The following is a 17,026-nucleotide window of genomic DNA, read 5'->3' as shown; positions in this document are numbered from 1 at the left end:
AAATTAAAAAAAAAAAAAGTAAACCCCTGAAAATTAAGAGCTAAAAATACCCTGAACTTTGAAATTTTGTTGCATAGACAAATGCCAGCTAAACTGAAGGTGGCCTGCTTTAGAATTTCTAGATACAAATAGAAACCGTGATAAATGGACTAGATGTTCTTCCAGTCTGATGAGGCTCCTACAATGTTGCTGTCCAACATTCTACACAAAGAGACATTAATGTCTTTGTTGAATGAAAACCAAGATCTTGAATTTCTAGTCTATTTCATGATGTTTTGTTAATGCATTCGAATCTCACTTGAAGAAAACAAGTTATGGGGAATCCATTGGTACCCTTAGAAAACTATCCTGATGATTAAGCTAGCTATGTCTTAAAAGTGTGCCTCTTCATTTATGTATAATTCAGAGTTATACAAACACTTTATCATCCCTCCCCCTCAACTTTCTTCCTCCCTTTCTCAAACAATTCCTCAACCTCCTCATTCTACAGATGGCAGAACACAGGGAGCAGTACAAGCAAGCATCTGGAATGTGGATGTGTGATGTGACATCATGCATCACTTGCCTTTTACCATTATTTTCATTATGTATGACATTCCAAGTAAAAACATACGTTTTCTTTTAAAATAAAATCAAACAAGGCTTTGTAGAAATTTTCGCTACTTCATAATCTACCTTGATATTTTTCCCATGCATAGATTCTACTTGGCTTTGTGGTTTTTTTTCTGTATTTTAAATAAATAAATAAATAAATAAATAATAAAATCTCAATCAGTCTTATTTATGCATCTAGCTTCTGTAGGATGATCTACCTGGTACAGCTCAAATCTTAGTGGAATAAAGATATTGGATTAACAGAGAAATCAGGAATTCAAGAAAAGTGAACCACACATTAGAAAACATAAAACATCTTCCTCCGTAACCCTTTCCTCCAGATACTTGCACTATTTCACTGCTTTTTAGGCTGAAACTGGGATTAGATAGAGTTCAGTGTACCTTTCATCTTTCTGCCAGTATTTCAAACAAAGCAATAACCCTCAAGGTGTGTCAAGTTGCCAGATACTGTAATGTTTCTCCTCTTTGTCTTGTCTCTGTTCTCCCTGCAGTACTGCACTGTGAAGCAAACATATTGAATCCTTACCAGTGGGGACAGGAGCCAAAAATTAGAAAACAAAATAGAAAGAATAAGTCAAGAGGCCCTTTTGTGTTGAGTCCACCTCTTCCATACAGCAAAGGTGAAAAACAGCCTTTCAAAGGTATCTGAACTAGGTGCTTCTTGATACAGAGTCCTTCTACACTCACATTCCCAGAAGTTTTGTTGAAAGAGGAGGCCATGCTTCCTGCTCTGTGTTGTCTGGCATGACCTTCCTGCCCTACCAGATATTACCTACTTCTTGCTTTCTCACCCCTTCCTTAAAAAGTTCTATATTACCCTTCTCCATGCACACATATGGCGAGGAAAAAATACTGCATTTTGTAATGGCCAAAACAGTATCTACTTACAGCAGATGTCAGCAGTGTGAAATAAAATCTTATCACTACAAGACAGCACAGAAATGAAGTCACATTCTTTTTCCCATTGTGGGCACTTAAATTCCACTGTCACATTACCGGACAGTATTTGCTTATCCACACTGAATGAACACTTTCAGGTGTAAAAACCTAGCTCTGGACAATTTGTTTGAGAGGAAGGAAAAGGGAAGAAATGAGATTGTTTACAATAAAACATATTTGAAAACATTGTCAGCAATTGTGGTATGGAACAGGGGCATGCCGTCTCCAAGCAATTTCTCTCTCATTATGTTAGTTACCCGCCTGCAAGTGGGCAAGTAAGGTAAACAAAACACATAGAGAAAATACTGTTCTCTTCTTTCCAACCCTCTGACCTAAACAAAACTCCTAATGGAAGTCAGAAAAATAAAAAGTTTTCTTCTACCTGTTAGAAGAGTGGAATAAGACAACAGACCATGGAGAACAGAGTAGGTAGTATATTACTACCTAAACTTCTGAAAAGAGCATGAGGTACAGTAATTAAATCTAGCATTTAAGTACAGCCTCAAATCCTATCCCAGTCCAAAACACTTCCTCTTTTTCTACCTCTCACAAAAATACACAGAATTCTATAACTTGGACTCAAACTGTCTCCAAATATTTTACAGGTACCAGACCTTTCCCTTCCCACTCCATGTACAGTCAGCTTGGTAGCATAGGCATTAGAGACTGCATAGAAGAGGTAAGAAAATGGAAGGCAACAAAACATTGTGCCTATCTTGCAAAAAAAAAAAAAAAAAAAAAAAAAGGCTACTGTCTTTCTCAAAATACTGGAAAACAGAACTAAAATAACTAAACTTTTGACGCCACTGTTCTTTATTACAGTAAGTAGATAAGTATGATGCAGTAACACCATGTCTTTACTGCCAAGATGCACTTAGTCCTAGGTGGATTTGATTTCTCCTTTTTCTCCCCACACAGAAGGGCAATGGCTCACATGCAAGGTTCAGCATGAAGGCCAGATATTGCTGCGATCCTTTCATGGAGGATAATCAGTCACTTCCCCAAAGGCCTCTCTGTCACAGATCATCTGGTTTAAGGTATTCATTATTCAGTCTCTCCCTCAAACAAACATCCCCTCTTCTCCTAGACATGCAGCCAGCACTGTGGCTGGTGAATCAATATCCACAGCTAGGTAATTAATGAACTCTACTGAATTCACATCAGTAGCATTATCCCAATTAATTCACAGGACTTCGCATGTAAATGGATGGGATTACTGAATCCTAAATACAAAACATTTAACATTAATTTATCTAGAAAACATCTGTCATAATAAGCATAACCACTTTGGAAGCACCAATGCAAATCTCGCAAATAGTCCCATGAAAGTATACACTTTTATTTATTTTTTATTTTTACAATAAATTAATTTCTCAAACCCCTGCATCTTTAAGCATTTTGTGCATCTATACTAAAAAATTATCAGCTTGAAATGAATTCCTTCATGCTGTTTAACTGATAACAATGAATTAGGCGTGAATTCTCCAGGAGAAAACATTATCAAGTTAAGACTCTAAAATTACAAAAAAACAAAACCCAAAAACCAAATCCCACCCATAACCAAGGATTTTTACTACCTGTTATGAGAAAAGTGTTATGTTCAATAAGAAAAATTCCTAAAGCCTAAACCAAGATACAGTTAAAAGTAATCAACAAAGACACTGGCAAGTCTTAAGTCATTGATCTATCTATATATTAAAAACCACATAGATTTCAGTCTAAGGGTTAAAATTAAAAAATTTAAAAAAATCCCTAGGGAGAATTAACAGACACACTAGTTCTAAATACTAGGCTACCGGCTCATCTTCAAATGTGGCCAACCCTCCACTGGAAAGCTGCCCCCATTATTTTCCCCAGGCCCTTGTTGCTAGGGCTGCAGCTGCACAGCCCATTCCAGTTGAAGCACATGTCTTTAGAGGGGGGCACAAAAGGTTCCATTATTTCCTCCTCTGAGCAGGCAGAGCACCGCCAGAATAAAGCATTCCCCTTTCTGCCCCCACCAGAAAATAGGCAGGCAACTCCAGCACTCACTAGTGAGCATTTACATATGAAGAGCTGCAGAAGGCATCGGGTGGCCTGGCTGAGCTGCCTGCCACCACCAAAAGTTGTCCCCTTCAGGCAAGTGTCTTCAGAAGCTGCTCATTTATGATTAATTTTATTCATTAATAAATTAGTTTGTTTTGTCCAGTTATCTCTGTTCTTGACTTGATGGGAAGTTCACACTGCAGTTCAACTTAAGGAATAAGGAAATGATATTTGTTTTTTTTAAATCACTAAGAACAGTCTTCTAATACTTCTAATCTTCCAGAAAGAGTTGTTTTTAAAAGTCCTGGCCTTTTCTGGGACATGCAGATAAAGGACATAAAAATAGAAAAGGACACAACGACCAAATGAGCACCCTATGCTTTGGTCTAAAGCACTGTAAACTGTCAAGCACTACCTTCCAAAAGCTTAATTTAAATTGTTACTGGCATGAACAGCTGGATTCATTCTGTGAACATGTTTACACACTTGTGTCACTGTGAAGACGAAAGGTGTATGGGCAGTGCTTCCATTCAAAACCTTCAGCAGAAATATTAAATAAATTAGAAAAAATTAAAAACTATTAATTAAAAAAACAAAACAAAGCCCTAAAAATGAAAACTATTGGTTTTTAATTAATAATTAAAACCTACTAATTCTCCTGCTGGAAATGGGAGCACTGGCTACCTTGGATTTGGAGAAAGCTGAAGTTCTCAATGACTTCTTTGCCTTAGCCTTCACTGGCAAGTGATCTGACCACACCGCTCAAGCCTTGGGAGACAAATGCAAGAACTGTGAAAATGGAGATATTAGGACCACTGCTGGAGAGGATTAGGTTCAAGATCATCTTAGGAACCTGAATGTGCACAAATTCATGGGACCTGATGAAATCCATCTGCAGGTCCTGAAGGAGCTCGCAAATTAAGTTGCTAAGCCACTGTCCATCATATTTGAAAAATCATGGCAGTCAGGTGAAGTTCCAATGACTGGAAAAAGAGAAATAGGACCTGCTTTTTAAGAAAGGGAAAATAGAAGACCCAGGGAACTACAGACCAGTCAGTCCCACCTCTTTGCCTGGCAGGATCATGGAGCTGAATTCCCCTGGAAAACATGTTAAGGCACATGAAAAACGAGTTGGTTGGTGACAGCCAACAGGTCTTCACCAAAGGCAAATCCTGCATGACAAATTTGGCGGCCTTCTATGATGGGGCTACAGAACTGATGGATAAAGGCAAAACAGTTGACATCATCTACCTGGACTTGTGCAATGCATCTGACACTGTCCCGTATGACATCCTTGTCTCTAAACTGAAGAGACATCAATTTGATGGATGGACAAGCCAGTGGATAAGGAATTGTGTGGATGGCCACACACAGAGAGTTGCAGTCAATGGCTTAATGCCCAGCTGGGGACTGGTAATGAGCAGTGTCCCTCAGGGATTGCTGTTGGGACCAATCCTGTTCAACATCTTTGTCAGAAACAGGGACAGTGGGGTTCAGCACACCTTCAGCAAGTTTCCTGATGACACCAAGCTGTGTGGTTCGGTTGATACGCTGGACAGAAGGAATGCCATCCAGAAGGAGTCTGGCACGCTTGAGAGGTGGCCAATGTCAATCTCATGAAGTTCACCCAAGTCAAATGCAAGGTCCTACACCTGGGTTGGGGTAATCCCAGGCACAGCTACAGGTTGGGCAGAGAAGAGAGTCAGAGCACCACTGCAGAGGAGGACTTGGGGGCACTGGTTGATGAGAAACTGAACATGAGCCGGCTTCAGTGTGTGCTCACAGCCCAGAAAGCCAACCGTATCCTGGGCTGCATCAAAAGGAGTGTGACCAGCAGGTCGAAGGAGGTGATCCTGCCCCTCCACTCTGCTCTCGTGAGACATCACTTGGAGCACTGTGTGCAGTTCTGGTGTCCTCAAAAGAAGAAGGACATGGAGCTGTTGGAGCAAGTCGAGAGGAGGTCCATGAGGATGATCAGGGGACTTGAGCACCTCCCATATGAAGACAGGCTGAGAAAGTTGGGGCTGTTCAGCCTGGAGAAGGCTGCGTGGAGACCTCAGAGCAGCCTTCCAATATCTGAAGGGGGCCTATAGGGATGCTGGGGAGGGACTTTTCATTAGGGACTGTAGTGGTAGGACAAGGGGTAACAGGTTCAGACTTAAACAGGGGAAGTTCAGGTTAGATATAAGGAAGAAGTTCTTTACTGTGGTGAGGTGGTAGAGGCACTGGAATGGGTTGCCCAAAGAAGTGGTAAATGCTCCATCCCTAGCAGTGCTTAAGGCCAGGTTGGACAGACCTTGGACAACAAGACCTTGGACGATATGGTTTAGTGCGAGGTGTTCCTCTCCAGAACTAGATGATCTTAAGGTACTTTCTAACACAAACCATTCTATGATTCTATTCTGTGGAAAGAAAGTTTTCTTAACAAAATGCTTCTGAACTCTGTGTAACAACTGATAAAGTTCAAGGCATGTACACTCAGTACAAAAAAGAGTTGTAGAGCAATTTGTATTAAAAACAAAAAGCACAAGACACCAAAATACGCAGCAAACAATACTGTACTCTAATTAGTTATTTTGCTCATGTGTTGTTTTGCCCTTGTACAATGATTTATACATTGACCAAACAGCTCTTTGTTTTACCCTAAATGGTTAGAGATACTTACACCATTTTATCCTTGCCTGCCTGAAGTGCAACTCTAAGTACTGTAACTGTTCTGGTGTGAAAAATTATGGATCAGCATGGTCATCACCATGTCTAATCAATCTCCCAGCATTAGGAGCCCATGACTGTTTAGATGAGAGTTTCTCCTTTAGAATACGGATGAATTGCAATTTCTCCTCCAGGACCTCTCCTCCAAGTAGGGAGACTGGTTTCTATAGTCCCCTCACTATGGGCCGTGACACTTCTGCTAGAATTTATGTATGGGAGGAGAGGATTCAAACTCTGCCCAGTGAAGAACTGAGCTAACAGTTTTCTAATAACCACAGTATCAGATCAAGTGCTCAGGAAGGATGAAAAGAGGTACTGAGTGTAAACAGGGGAATTTCAGGTTAGATATAAGAAGTCCTTTACTGGGAGGGTGGTGAGGCATTGGAAAAGGTTCCCTGAAGAACTGATAAATGCTCCATCCCTTGCAGTGCTCAAGGGCAGGTTGGATAGACCTTGGGTGACATGGTCTAGTATGAGGTTGTAACTAGATGATCTTAAGGTCCTTTCCAACCCAAACCACTCTATGATTCTGTGATTCCATAATTGTTACTTGGACTGGTTTTGGTACCATCTTGCCTGTAAAAGTCAGCAATTTCTTTTTAAGTACTGATTAGCATTTCAAGTGTCAGAGAAAATAAAGCAAGCAAAAATAACTGGTTTTCACTTTGGACTCCTCTTTGTCAGGAAAAAAAAAATAAAAATCATTCTTGAACAGCAGAAAAATAACAGAGAAAGAAGTTAACCCTCCATGAGAATCCTGAGTATCAGTACTTAACTCTGTTGTATGAGTTTTTTGAGAACTGTGTGCAGTTGTTTACAGTGGAAATAGAACATTTCACTGAAAGGAACCCAAAGTAATCATTAGTTTTACATAAATAAGTACATACAGAGAGTACATGGAATGCAAAAGCATTCTCAAATAGAGTTTCAGACTACTACACAGAAAGACGGTGAAAGGAAATAAAGAGTTTTCTAGGCCTTTACTAAAGGTTAGACTAGTTTTTCACTTAATGTGATCAGACCAGTAGTCCTACACCTGAATGTCTGTCTCTTTAACAAGAGTTGAAAGAATTATTTGGGATTTGTGCCAGATCTGAGGAACCCAAGTCTCCATAGAAGGCAATGCGAATTGCTGCATTTGCTGCCCATAAGATTACCAGAGCATCCTGGCAAGGTTATGCATTTATCACACTCCCAAGGAATCAGTGGATGATGATCTCCAGATACAGTCTGAAACTAAGGCCACCACCTGTCCCATCAGCTAACAATTATGATCTGTATACTGGAAGGATCGTAGACAGGAGCATGAAATTTTAACTCTGTGTTGATGCAGGATATTCACAGACATTCTAGTCTATTTCCTAGTAACCTTTTCAGAAACAGATGAGATCTTCCCTAACATGCTTCTTCTTGGAAATTCTTCTGCGGTCTTTGAACACTATGCGAATATTTCTGAATGGGCTCGAAGGAAGTCAGAGATGAACAAGCCTTGTTTTTGCCTAGGAATTTCTTTAAAGTTCGTATTTTGAAAAAAGCAACGCAGTTCAGCTACCAGTATTAATAACCCAGGAGGGGTGAGGGGGTAATTGTGTCAGGGAATGGTCAGGAGTCTTTTAAATAAAGAGATCCTGAAAATACAACTGGTATTATTTGAGGATGATGACTCAAATACTTCTAATGCAACATAGAAGTTAATTGTTCTTCTAATCCAAAATTTGTGATGCACTAGCCTGCAACTGTGGGCTTCCTTCCATGTGAATATCTTGTAAATATTCAGGAATACAGATTACAAAAAAACAACACAGTACATGTACTATGCTTGCCTGTAATGCTATGCATTTTAAAACTTCATTCCACCTGCTCTTTTACCTAGCCTGTTCTTATACACCTCTCAGTCTCTTGTGGGACAACTATGTAACTAGGATGGTACAACAACTGGTAGGAAGAACTTCAAAACTTCAATTTCTGTGTAAAAGATACACATTCACTAGAGCACCAACCTCCCCCCCACAAAAAAAAAAAAAAGAAAAAAACAAACAACAAACAAGCCCAAACAAATTAACAATGAACTAACACTTCTGTTTCACATTAGGCAGCAAGCAAGCCAGAAGTAACTAGAAGGATAAAGAGGGGTAAGAGTCAGAGGAGCTACAGAATAACACACAGTGGTACTGAAATAACTGTAATTCTTGAACATGCAATGTACTGAACGATGTTGATATTTGTCAAAAGAGTGACTTTGCTTTTTATGTCACTAGTACATTCATTTTTGAGTATCTTAAATTATCTATTAAGTACATAAATTATTTTTATAGAGATCTCAAGCATTCCAATTGCTTCAGTGAGATGTGCACAAAGCTATCACCCTCTACTTGAGACTAAGACTTCAAAACAAATGCTGATTTAACTTGCTTTATAATATACTGATATCCCAGACATTTTAAAAATCTAGATAGCGCTGGTAAGCCAGTAATAATAGTCAGTGCATATTGGTCATCAGCTTTCACTCATTACTGCATTACATGGTACTTTGATGGGGAAAGGCACAAAGCATTTGAGATTTTTGCAGAAGTTCCAAAAATTGGCATAAATGCTTTCTTTCCACTTCCTGATGACTAACCTATTTTACTGTAATATTGAAAATGCAGGACCTAAAAAATAAAGTACTTGCTAAAAAGTACAAATACTAACAGGACAACGAAATAGTGAAAAGCCTTTCAGAAGCTTTTCTGAGTTGCTGCTCCTAATTTGTGAAGTGACAGATGTTTTTTCTTTTCATAACTACTTGTTATTAATAACTGTGTTATTGAGCATGTCCTCAGAACACAATCAGTTTCTGCAAAACAAGCAGTTATTTCTGGATATATGTGAACGTATCTTCCTTCCAGAAGATTCTTGCCTATCTCAGAAATGAAACAAACAAAAAACCACTTCCATACTTGAGCCCAACTATCAAATTAGCAATAGCTCCTGTGCAATTCTACTGTAGAAGCTTCCGCTAAGTAAATGCTATGTGACTTTGTTAAACATATGTGGAAATCAAAGTGTATTAGTCTCTAGAGACTGGAATGAACACATGCTTTGTTGTTATGTCCCCAAACTTTAACAGAAGTCAGACTTTTCTGCAACAAAGCTTTATATCCAGGCATTTCATGCCTATGTAAAAGAAGTTTCTAGCCACAGCAATGCAATACATGAGGTAAACAAACAGCATCTAAGAGCCTCCACTGCTACATTAGTAATACATACCAAGTCCCTCATCCCCAAATGGCACTACAGTCAGTTTTTGCAGAGCTAAAAACTTTCCCCAAGGCTTTTAAAACAGAAGTTTTCTCGGGCCACTCCACAAAGGACTTCAAAGGACTGCCACGTTATCCAGCAGCCTTCAAATTCTGGGTCTAACAGCATCACCAAATTCTGTAGCATCTAACTGCAGCTATTTTGAGATACAAGCAGCTGAAAGAAACAGGAAGAGATGTAAAGGTAACAGGAAAAGCTATAGTGTTAGATCGGGGAGAAGCAGAGAAGGAGAGGATAAGTAAAGCAGAGCAGAGCGAAAGAAAACTATACCCATGAAACAGACCTGAAGTTTACAAACAATATGAAAGAACTGGGTCAGAGATTTGTTCAGGTTTTTTGGATTTATTTTATTTTTGAATAAATAAAAAAAAATGAAGAAAAGGGGAAGTAAAAGGACTTATAATGGTACAAGAACAGACAACCCACTGCATTAAGAAGCTTTGCTGAAATACCTAAATATCCAGAGGCAAAGAGTGCAGGAGACATTGAGGACTTAGATGGAAAGCAGAAGAAAGAGGGCATAGAAACAAACAAACCATTGTGTTTGTAAGAGAGAACTTAACAAAATAATTTTCTAGACTGGCTTATCTGAAGGTACATAATGAGATTTTGACAGTAAATAATATTTTTCTTCCATGGTAACTGTTAGCAACAAAAAATGTCAGCAATCTTCCACAAGTTTGTTTTCCCTACAACAGAAAAATGAAGTAAAACATCTGTGTACAAACTAGTCTGGGGATCTGCACTTTGAAATCAGCTGGAACTACTGAGATTCATGTCACAGTGTGGCTTTTCAACTACTCAAGTCACAGTTCATTAAAAGGCAGAAGACATACAATACAGCAGCACCCACATCTCCTGTGGCGTCTCACATTAGGACCCTTATGTTAGCAGCGTCTCAAAACTCAAGTGGAAAGTTAGGTACCTAGATTTTCAGAAGTGCCAAGTACCCACCAGTTTCTACTCTGAGCCTGCTGGATTTTTTGAGAAGCAGGCGCTAGCCAAGAACAGATTTGGATTTCAAACAATTCCTCTGGCACCCCCTTCCCCAATAATTAATTACAATGCCTCTCCATGCCTCCACTCCCTTCTCTGCCTAAGGAAATTAGTATCTTTTCATGTAAGTGTATAATAAGTAACAACTACTCATACATTTCGCTTTAAGAAAGGGTATTTCACATTTCTATCTCAAGAGTAAAAGCCTTTTCGGTAACAATACTGCCACTCGCTTTAAAAGATTGCTCTTTTAAAAAGGCGTATAGGCTGGCATTACCAGCTTCATTTTTTAATTCACGCATATTAACTAAAAAGCAAACAAAAATCCCACTGAAGACACTGCAACTCCCCATCCCTATTTTCCTGCCTGAGTCAATTCAATGGGATTTAAGGAAGTTGTAGCTTGAGGCCACTCTTCCAGTCCTTCAAACTAATATACTAACAAGTCAATGTGCTCACAGCGTGGAAATGCAGTTCAGCCTCTGCACATGATTTATACCTAACTCTGGCTGACTCCACTGACAAGAGTAACTGTTGACAAATACTTGGAATGAAGTCTCAACAAACCAGCCTCAAAAGAAAGGATGATCATGCATAATCCAGTCAAAGAGAGGAACAGATCTACTATGCAAGAGGAATAATGGAAATATTTCCCTGCTCACCCTTCCTCCCCAATTTACTCAGTAACAGATAACATCTCTGTTAGGATTAATAACTGGAAATCAAGAAAGAGTAGAAGTATTAAAGATTGATATACATTTCAGAACAAAAAGACAAGATGTGCTTCATCTGAATTAACTCAGTTATAAGAAATAGGATTCTTGAAAAATGCTGCAGCTACTAGCTCACTTTTAAGGAGGCAGGAGTAGCAAGAAATTACTTCATTCATATTTGAGAAAGGAAATGATATCACAGAATGGTGTCTTGTGAGAAGACTAATACAATCTTAATGAAGCATATTCCAAGAAATTAAATCAGTCTCTCCTGGACAGCAGGTAGCATTAAACAGCTCAAGCAAACTGCAACAATTTGGACATAAGTAAACATGTCGATTAGGTATCTGTGAAACTATAAGAAGAAAGCAAGATGTCCATGAGATCTGCAGGCCCAAAGATGAATACAGGTGAGATTTTCAAGACAGTATTTTGAATCTATGTGCCAAAGCCCTGAGTAAGTGCTTATCAGAACACATGCCTCCTTCAAAACAGAGCTTAAACTGTTTTTCCTATTAAGGGAGTATCCAGTAAGTTGTACATAATGTCAAAAAACAAAGCTAGAAATGTCCTTCAGTGTGCTCTAGCAATTGCTGGTTCAAAGAAAGAGAGCAGAGTAGAATTGTCTGTAGTAAGATGAACCTGAAAGTTAAACTGGGCCATTAGCAAAAGCCTGCTTGTTATTTCCTCTTTCTTTTTTGATACCTGATCACTAGTACAACAAAGAATATTAACCTTCTTCTTTTAAAGGAAATGAAGAGTTGCCACGGTTATAAGTTCCACACAGAATTCAAGAACAAGATTTAGATACAGTATGGGAAATAGATCTCCTTCACTTGTGTTCACTTTTGCATCCAGTCTGCAAAGATCAGATTCTCAGACTTCAGTATGAGCTCTTTTCTGCCTCTGAGTTACTTTAATTAATAGATTAAGTATCTCAAATTATTTCATGCCATAGAATAGGATCCCTTAATTATCTGATACCTACAGCAATCTAATTTGGCTATATAATGCATGAACACTTGTAGCTTTTCTGAATGGATAGGCATTGCACATTGGAGGGTGACTACAAATCTGACGTACAGAAGACAGACAATAAACACCAAGCAATTTGTGAAAAGGTCTCGGGAGTTGCATGCAGAATGTAAGTTAAACTGAAAAGCAAATCCTTCATGAAACAAAATGTTAATATCCAACATCGTGCATTTTTCTCCTTTTTCCTAAAGTGAACAGTACATAAATTTCAATTAAATAAATGAACTAAAACTTCCTTTTGACACTGCTCTAACTTCATGAATCTATTATTAAATTGGAGTCATACAGAGCTGATGAGAGTGTGGTGGATGAAGTCTAAACACTTTATCTTAAACAGGAAACTAAAATACATTAAAACCTTAGAAAAGATGGCCCACGAACCAAATTTGAAAGCCACTTACTACAAAAGTGAAGCAGAAGATGACATATTTCAGATTTTAAAGACATGCATGATTTTCTGTGGTGGCATTTAGAGACAAACACAACGCATGAATAGCCTGCTAACATTTTAGGCTAGTACTTCTGCCTGCAACACTATACTGCAGTAGTGCTGCAGAAACTTCTAGTGCAAGATGTGAATGGAGTAAGGGCTTCCTTGACAAGCTCAAGTTGTTTACTGGTATAAAAGCATTTATCTAAAATTCACTACTATTTCGACACTACCTCCAGAAGGGGAAAATATATATTTTTCCACCTTCTCCCCTACCGCAGTATTTTAGAACTTTAGTGAATTACGTCACAAACAGAAATACTAGAATGGATAAGATACGGAAAACACATTTCAATTTTTTTTTTTCCCCCCAGATTGTTTTGGGTCTTCTCTAAGCAGTTTTAAAGTACGTGTTTCAGAGTATCATCAGACCAGATGAGGAATATTCTAACTACAGTGAAGAGCCTCAAGCCTTACACCCTCTTCTTCACATGACTGGAATTATATCTAACAACCATGTGGTCAGAGTCATGCAACAAGGGATACTGGCTATGTGAGTGAAGATGCAAGTCCAGCCACCTAATTGCAGAAGTAAAGGGGAAGGAAAAGTTGCAGGGTTCTAGATCAAGAGGCAGCAGGAAATGGCCCTCATGCATTACTCTATCATCACTGTGTTTCAAACTGACAGTTTGTACCTCAAAACACCGAAGATAAATGAAGAAAAGTATTAGGACTTCAGGCATGGGGTTTTATTAGGCTAGAAAAAAAAAAAACTGTTAAGATATTTATGGACATTTTACACTCACCAATTTCATAGCTGCCAGCAAGGCAAGTCAGGAAGGCTGTATTTCCTGACCTGTAACTGAAGCTTCCTGCAGACACTTCTGGAGCATGTACATAACACGCATACAACAGTTTGGGAACACCCACTGCACTTCACTTGTTTCTGGCACAGGAATGAAATCCACATGTTTTGCACTGTGGAGTTTTTCTGGCTCCCTGCCACCCCTGCTTCAGAGGCAATAACCACTGACTGACACCGGTGCTCCAGGAGAAGTCCTTTCTCTTTCCCATTTTGTCTTCCTGCATCAGCAATCATTCATGCTTCTGCTGCTTGCAGTACAGTCCTTATTCTCCTTTTTTCCCCTCAATCATCTTCTTCAAACATCACTGTTTCTTACCTGGTCTTATCACCCCTACATCTGCTACCCAACTGTCTGCCTTCTCTTCTTCCCCCTCCCCCTGCCTCCACATGGTGGTTTTTTTTTGATTATGGGGTTTTAAGGGATTGGTAATTTTAAAGTTTAATTTTAAATTTCCTGATTGGGTTACCATTTCCTTCTTCCTTCACCCCACTTTTTACAGAGTTTTAAGGACAGAGAGTCTTCCTCCTCACACCCAATTCTCATTCTAAAATGAAATATTTTTTTCACAGGCTGGGTACCTAAATATCCAGGGATGCTCCAGAGGTGGGAGCAGACCAGAAGAGGAACTGCAGGGCCAGCAAGAGAGACTGCAGCTCTTTGGTATGCCACTTACACTTCCAGTTTCACTATTACGCTAGTAGTAAAACCACCTCCTTGTCACATATTCTCCAGGGTCAATTCATGTGTGGACTTTTCCTTCCCTGGGCTCTCTGAGAGAAACATTTTACAAGTGACAGTGAAATCAGAGCAGCAAAAAATCCCCAGGTGTGCTCATAAAAAGGAAGTGCACAGCATGAAGGATACGCCCAAACATGTTTGGTATCATCAGTCATACTGAAAACACTTCAGACTTGTCAAAGGAACATGGGGGAAGGGAGAAAGCAGAAAACTAATATTAGCCATTTACCAGTATTTAAATGAAATTCAGTATACATTGAATGTTTTTAGGGTAAAGCATCAAGCCTGACTGCTACCCAAATGACATACTTCATGAATGGTGCTCAGAAGCACAAAGAATAAGGTAAAATAGATTATTACCTAATACCTGAGAAATGAAAGTGTTTTGCAGGCTTTGCTCTCAGTGAGGAGAATTGTGCAATATGTTCCACAAATTACATCTCTTTCTGACGAAGCAGCATGCGGAAGAGATTTTTATGCACATTTCCTGAAGCACTGGTACCTAACAGAATTCTTCTGCACGGTTCATTTGAATTTTTAGACATTAAAATATGAAATATTAAAGAATAATGTTAAAGTAGAACTCACAAGCTTCTAAAATTAAAGCTGCTGTACTGAACGAATTCCTAAGGAACCAGCAGTAGTTTCAGGGTTTAACTGTTCCTTCAGTGCTCGTGTAACCCACGGAAATTAACCCTACATAAATGCTCTGCAATCATATCACTTACTAAAGTCAAATAGGAATAGATCTATCCCAGAAATTAGCTGGAGGCAAATTCAGCTGATTAAAAACAGTGGCCATTCATCTACATTATTTAACACCACACTAAAGCAAGTGTACTTGATGGGAATTAGGAAGTAGTAAAGTTAAGCTGCATGGGTCCTTAAAAACTGAGCAAACCAGGATAAGCAGTTGCATAGGGTATTAAATTGCAAGTTAAATTATTAAAAGCCTTGAAAAGTATCACACAAGGAACACCAAAGGAGTTTCGTCATCTCATTGAAGAATTAGGTATTAGAGACCTATTTAGAAGCCTTATTTCAAAAAAGGAAATAAGAATGTGAAATTGACATAAAATAATTAGCAAATCCATTGAGAATACACTTTGGTAAGAAAATTAAGGAAGAAAATCTAGGTAAGTATAGATGGCTGCACGTACCTTGAATATCAGTGTCTGCTGGGGCAACAAGACAATTTAAATAATTAAATTAATTGAGAGTCACAAAGTACCTGGGCCTCCTATTAAAGTTAGTCTAAATTACATATGAATATTAATCTGGTTTTATTATGAGCACAAAGGAAATCTGCATATATAATTCCGCTGCCCTTCTTATCTAGGGGCTCATCACCACAGAGGCACTTCAAATGCTGCTTCATGAGAAGAACCATGAAAACAGATCCAACCTACTTAAGGTTAAAATCCCTATCATGCTTTGATGGTTTTGATACAACAATAAATATTCACAGATCTATCATCTATGTTTACCTCAACATTTAAAGTGAAAAGTAAACTGACAACATTGCCTACCTGAATTCCTCAACTTCAGTTAGTCTAGTCCTTTCTTCAAGCAGCAAGTTACTCACTGAAGAGATCCCCAATTCTAGAGACCAAGGCAGGAAAAAAAATGGCATAAGTAACTATCTCTTACATTTCATAATGTAAATTATTTATAACAAAGAGCAATGTAATTTCATGTTAGCATGAAGAAAACAGCTACCAAGAGGTTGCTACCAAGAGAATCAGCAGTTTGCAGGATACCACAGATGTCAGAACGGCTGAGCTATTGCCATTTGTGAATGAATTCAAGGATTACAGGCTATCTTGTTTACTGCTGTGCTTGCAAAAAACCTTCATCAATTTGTGCACTCTCTGGTATGCTTTATTCTTAACCTAACAACGTGCTTACACACTGTTAATGTACATATATGTACAACATAGTTAAACGAAGCAAATAGGGAGCACAGGCTCAATAGCAGTAACACAAGTTCTGGCAGCTCTCTTTGCTAGGGTCAAACCTTAGTACCAGCAGGAGCTGGTGGAAAGGCCCTAAACCAGATGTATATTCCAAAACTTTTGTGTGCAAGGTTACACAATCCTTCTTACTGATCAGCCTTGGGATCACTGGCAATAGCAGGCAGTTCAGAGAATAACTGGTTTGACCTAAGTGCCAAAAAAAAAAAAAAAGTAATTTGGCAGTTAAATCTCATTACATGTGTGAGGTTTAGCAAACAAGTTTGTAATTAATTATTGCCTATGACATCTTCTACCAAGTTCAGCATTTCTCAGTAAAAGGAAGATGGATTACAAGTAATGCAGGCAATAAGACAAAGGAAAAACATTCATAATAAAAGCTGGCTCTGACTGACAAAAAGAACCACTGCTCTAAAATCTGCTGTTGGAGCAGCAACACATTATTTAATGATGTTAAACATGTACTTAAAAGAAAAAAAAAAAAAAAAAAGGGCGGTGGCCAACGAAAAACCCAAAACCCCAATGAACCAGAACACCCCTGTATTCAGAGGGCATCCACCTATAATGATGAACTGTTGTGAAAGCAATCACGTATCAGAGAGGGGTTTCAAAACAGAAGTTGTGAGGAAAGCTGAAAGCCCCAGACAATCCAGTTCACATTTCAAATATTCATGTAAAATAAGG

The 17,026-nt window shown here is 38.7% G+C and overlaps 1 protein-coding gene across 5 annotated transcripts in view; it reads right to left on the bottom strand.

Moving 5' to 3' along the window:
* The window catches only part of CDC42SE2 (CDC42 small effector 2), an 83,437-nt gene that overhangs the window by 48,155 nt on the left and 18,256 nt on the right, over window positions 1-17,026 (bottom strand). For 3 of the 5 annotated variants that reach the window (XM_062609864.1, XM_062609866.1, XM_062609865.1), the window contains exon 3: window positions 15,899-15,971. The exons of the other annotated variants lie outside the window; for them this stretch is intronic. The gene's annotated coding sequence lies outside the window, so the exon portion shown is untranslated. The remainder of the gene's footprint in view (window positions 1-15,898; window positions 15,972-17,026) is intronic. 5 annotated transcript variants of the gene reach the window in all.

The sequence above is a fragment of the Pezoporus occidentalis genome, unplaced genomic scaffold (assembly GCF_034315485.1).
Source record: "Pezoporus occidentalis ecotype Australia unplaced genomic scaffold, CSIRO_AGI_Poc_V1 ctg141, whole genome shotgun sequence".
NCBI lineage: Eukaryota > Metazoa > Chordata > Aves > Psittaciformes > Psittacidae > Pezoporus > Pezoporus occidentalis.
The sequence above is the reverse complement of the archived record's forward strand: the minus strand, read 5'-3'. Positions and strand labels throughout refer to the sequence as shown.